The 5,290-nt window shown below is 38.8% G+C and overlaps 1 long non-coding RNA gene across 1 annotated transcript in view; it reads right to left on the bottom strand.

Annotated features, from left to right (window-relative positions):
- The window catches only part of LOC109302969, an 11,963-nt gene extending 9,735 nt beyond the window's left edge, over window positions 1-2,228 (bottom strand). The window contains exon 1 of the long non-coding RNA XR_002098975.1: window positions 2,213-2,228. This is a non-coding gene — a long non-coding RNA (uncharacterized LOC109302969). The remainder of the gene's footprint in view (window positions 1-2,212) is intronic.
- Window positions 2,229-5,290: the final 3,062 nt, after the last annotated feature.

The following is a 5,290-nucleotide window of genomic DNA, read 5'->3' as shown; positions in this document are numbered from 1 at the left end:
ACAGCCTATAGCCCTTGACATTCACCGCCCAATCATGCGATCTCACTTATGATGATCTCACTTCCTGAAATTCAAGCTGTGTGCAAAAAAAATTAAAAAAATAAAAGCACATTTCAGTTCTAGGAACTACTAACCTTTTTTCCCCTTATTCTCTTTTAGAGTCTAAAAAGCTTTATTGGATGCAGTTAGTTGGTATAATTTTGGTCATCACTGTCAATATTCATTAAAGAAGTTTGTCTCTATATCTTAGTTCATCGCTAAAGCTCTAAAGTAATTCCTTACTCAGAACCTTAAGTAAATTAGTTGTGAAACAAAATTAAACTGCAAAAATCAAATGGTGAACTTACTACAGTTTTAATACAATCTGAAATCCATTCCAGTAGTAGTTACCGATAACGCTGCATAGGGAACTAGTGGAGCATACCATGAATACATTTTGTTTGCATTATGGATAAATCAGATCACAAAGGAATCAAAACAATTGCCTTTAAAGTGAAAATATTACAGACGTTTTTCAGTTTACATTAGCAGTGCAGTGGCTTTACCAGAGAGGAGGGTGAGGGTGGGGGAAAGAAGACAGATCCTATGACTTCATGTGTGACTTCATTACAACCAGGCTTTCAGTTTTGATCTCGAAGACAGACTACTACTGTGTTATTCTGAAAAGACTAAGGGGTTATCTTGTAGAACAATAAAGCATGTTTATTCAGAGAGTGGTACCTTGCCTACAGTTCTGCTGTTCCCTTCTGCAATCCTGAGGCAAATGCAGCAACTTATACATAACACTCTTAAAGGTATCCACACATCTCCCCCCCTTTACATGTAACATATAATACTAACATTGACAGTTTAGTTCAACCCATAGTTAAAGCACATTTTAACTATGGCCACGCCCAGACTTGCATGGATGCTTGGTTCCCTGAAAACAAAAACTAGCAGCGGCTCACCTTGTGCTGCCACTAATTGTCCCCAAGGAACGCCTGTGCCACGCAGCATGCAGCAAGTTACCCTGGGTGGGATAGAGAAGGCTGCAGCCAGCACAAGGCTGGCCCCAGCAGTCTTACCCCCCAGGGTCCCCAGGGCTGCAGCAGCAACAGTCGCGCTGTGTGGAGCCTGGCCAGCAGCAGAGCACAGCTCTGGCTCCGGTTTTGGGTTGCACATGCTGCCGCTGTGCGCACCATTCCACTTTTTTCCATAGTTTTTTTTGACCCCTGGATATCAAGGGGTGAAAAAAACCTTACATGCTGCTCCCTTGCAGCATGGAGAACAACTGAACTTGCAGTTCTTGTTTGGTTTCCTTGTTCAGATGTCTCTACTTCTGTGTCATTTTCAATCTCCTCTGTCATTTCTTGCTGCTTTGATGTTAACCCTGTTTCCTTTGGTAAACCTTGTGATGCTGCTTCTTTTCTCCCCCTTGCAAGCTGCAAGTGTCATCTGGTCCTTCTTAACAACTGTCCTTCCAGTGTGACTACTTTATAGGATCTGGGAGCTACTTGTTTGCTTTTTGTTTCCACGTTTGTCCATCTGAAATAAGCACCATATCTTTGTTGTGCAGTCCTGGTAGCTCCCTAGAACCCCTGTCATAGTACCATTTTTGTTTAAGTTTATTGAATTTTTAAAAATATTTTCACATCTTGCTTTTCATTCTGATGAGCATCATCCACAAGATTTGGCAGCCTGGTTTTGAGTTTCCTGTTAAATAGCATTTCTGCTGGGGACAATCCATGTTTCAGGGGTGTTGCCCTGTAACTTAAGACTGACAGGAAAACTTCGATATGTGAATCTGTAGCTTTTTAAAATAGTTTATTCACTATTTGTACTCCATTTTTCACCAGACCATTGGATTGTGGGTATTTAGGACTTGAAGTATTGTGACCAAATCCATATTTGTTTGCATACTCTTTAAACTCAAGATACTTGAATTGAGGTCTGTTGTTTGTTGTCACAATTTGTGGAATCCCATGTCTAGCAAAAATCAATTCGATGTGAGTTTTAACCAGGGATTCTCGTTTTCTCTGATTAAAAAAAAAATCCCCAATTTTCAGGATAAAAAAGTAACCCAAAATCCACATTTTTCCATGATCAAAATGAAACACCACTATATGTATATATATGTATTAGTGGCATTTAATTTTAATCACAGAAAAATGTGGATTTTGAGTTACATTTTTTTAACTTGAAAATTGGAGATTTTTTTTTAATCAGAGAAAACCAGGATCCCTGTTTATGACATGGTTTGCTGTTGTGCTTTTAAGCAATGCAATTTCAGGATAGTGAGACTATTAATCCAGCACTAATACATATTTTTTTCCTGCATGTATGAATAAGTCAATGGCCACTTGATACCATGGAGCTGTAGGCTCCTCCATGACCATCATGGGCTCTTTTCTTTGTTCTGATCTGTATTTTAGGCACGTAGAAGATGCTGTAAAGGTCTGTACAATGTAATTATTTATGTTGGACCAATATAAAGCACCCGTTGCTCTCCTTTTGTATTTTTCATGCCTAGATGCCCATCATGTATTCTGTTTAACATGTCTGTCTTTAGCACTGCTGGAACAAGAAGTTGTGAGCCTTTGAACAAAATGCCATCCAGTACTGACAGCTCTTCCTTGTACTTAAGAGTAGGGGCTAGGTATCTGTTTTCCAGGTCAACCAGCATAAATAGCTGTTATCACTTTGCAGTGTGGTGCCCTAAGCAGTAGTTTTTGCAATCAGTGCCCACATTTTATCTGTGACAGGAATCACTCTTTTAATTAGATTAACATGTTTCCAGACTCAGATATAAAAGTATTATGTCTGAGTCTGGAATCCTGTCATTTTCTGTTATATGCTCTAGACAACTTATCTACAATAAGTAGATATTTTCCTGTCATGTACTGTATGTCTAGATCAAAGGTTCTCAAACTGTGGTCCACGGACCACCACTGGTCCACAAACTCCATTTAGGTGGTCCACAGAAAGGAGACCTAAGGCTAAAGCTGACAAACATTACACTCGACTTCCAAGAACTTTGCTCAAAAAACAGGCACATCCATCATGTTAGAAAGATAAGAATACTGATATTAAAATATGAGTTGTGTGCCTTGATTTGTGGAACAAAAAAAAAGTTTATTAAGTGGTCTGCCGAGACCCTCAGCAATTTTCAAATGGTCAGCAAAAAAAAAAGTTTGAGAACGACTGGTCTAGATCATACATTTGCAGTTGAAAGAAAAGTCTCTGTAAACTGGGTAGCATATCTGATAACCCCTTTCTTTGCTATAGTTCCCAAAGGTTTATGAGCAGTTTCAGTTATCACAGGCTTCCCATAAAAGAATATATGAAACTTTTACTCAGCTAAACTTTCTTTCTCAATTTGTGCATATAGACACTCTGACTTAGAGAGTGCCCTAGATGCATATGCCACTGGTCTCTAGCTATCCCCGTGTTTTTGAAGCGAAGCTGCTCCAATGCCTTCTTTAGAAGCATTTGTTGACAATTTAATGGGTCATCTAGGGCCATAGTATATTAGAATCAGAGATTTCATTATTTTTTCCTTCAAGTTTTTAAGTCCAGCTTCATGTTCATGTTCCTGTATCCACTGAGCATTTTTTTATAGAAGTGATCTAAGGTGTTTGATCTGCTCTGCTAAATTAGTAGATATTTCCCTACAAAATTGATAATTCCAAGTAATCTCTGCACTCCGTCTTTATTTGTAGGGGGTGGCATGTTTGTAATGGCTTTAACCCTTGCAGGATCGATTTACATGCCTTTCTCAGACAGCTTTTCTCCCAGATATGTTATTTCTTTGACCCTGAATTTGCATTTTTGTTTGTTCCGTTTCAAACCTGCTCTGCGAGCTCTTTCTACTGCCTTTCTTAGCCTCAAGTCATGTCCTTCCATAGTATTTCCCCAAATTAATACACCATCAATATAAACCATCATTCCATCAAGACCTTCAAAAATTTGTTTTGTCTTTCTGTGAAATACTTCAGATGTAGAGCACAATCCAAAGGAAGCCTACGAAAGCAACACCTTCTGAAGGAGATATTGAAGGTACATAATCGAGTGATATTCTTTTCTAGGGGAACTTGCCAAAACCTATAAGAGGTATCCAGTGGAGAAATATTTAGCTTCTGCCGCATTGCCAAAAATTCTTCCCTGGTGGAAATGGGAAAATGCTCCCTTTTGATGTTCCTGTACATTTGCTTAGGATCCAGACACAACTTACAAGGATCCATTTTTTTCTATTATGACCAGTGAATAAATTCAAGCAGTTGGTTGTTCTACTTTTTCTTTTATGTTCATGTTAACTGATCTATCTAATTCCTTTTTCAGTTTTTCCCTTAGTACAAGGGGAACATTTCTTGGAGCATGTATGGTGGGAGTATTTGGTCCTCTTAATTCTATCTTGTACTCAGTTGACAGTTTCTCTATGCCTTGAAAAAACATTGTAAAACTCTTCTTTTATGTTCTTGCTTTCTAGTCCCTCAGTGGCACCCATTCTCTTAATCAAATCTAGGATTTTATACATTTGCAACCCAATAAGTGTCACTAGTTTTCCTGGGACTGTTACTAACTGAATTTTTACTATATTACCCTTGTGTTTAACATGTAGTACATAAACACCCTTGGTTGAAATCAGGTTTCCATTATATGCTCTAAGTCTCACTCTCTTATTCTTATAGTATACAGGTTTAGTTTTCATTTTTTAAATAATGTATTCTGGTATTACATTGACTTGTGCCGCTGAATCTAATTTTAAGTTAACATTAGTCCATTGGTGTCCAGGGTGATTGTCCAGTCCTCAGAAGAATAACTTCTTGCATTGTACCACTGAGGAATTCTTCCTTTTCCTCACTTCACAGAGCATGCACCTGCTGTTTCTTGTGTGCTGCATCCTGCGCCTTTCTGCAAACTCTTGCGAAGCAATTGATTCTTTTGCATTTGTTGCAGCACATTGCATGGGCTTATAGTAACCCCCCACAGCATCTGCAGCTGACCATTTTCTTCAAGCAATTCTCTTTGGCCTCCATTTGCCTGCTTCATAGTGAGGTCCTCCTTTCTGTAGTCTAAGTGTATTGCCTTAGGTTTTTACAGTCTTATGATCCTGTTTAGTTTAGCTTGTTCTGTTTCTTCCTTCAGCTTCTAAAACCTGGCATTTATCTCAGCCACTTGGCACATTCTAACTGCCTTTTCCAAATTAAGCTCAGAATCCTCTAGCAGCCTCTTGCTGCAGAGAGGAGGACGTGGACCAGTGGCTTGAAGTTGCAGCAACTGTTTTAGACTAAATAACAGAAAAATATTCTTC

This window comes from Gavialis gangeticus, unplaced genomic scaffold (genome assembly GCF_001723915.1).
Source record: "Gavialis gangeticus isolate Ggan-Ray unplaced genomic scaffold, GavGan_comp1, whole genome shotgun sequence".
In the NCBI taxonomy this organism is placed as follows: Eukaryota; Metazoa; Chordata; order Crocodylia; family Gavialidae; genus Gavialis; species Gavialis gangeticus.
Note: the sequence above shows the minus strand (reverse complement) of the source record. Positions and strands in the feature narration are given on the sequence as shown.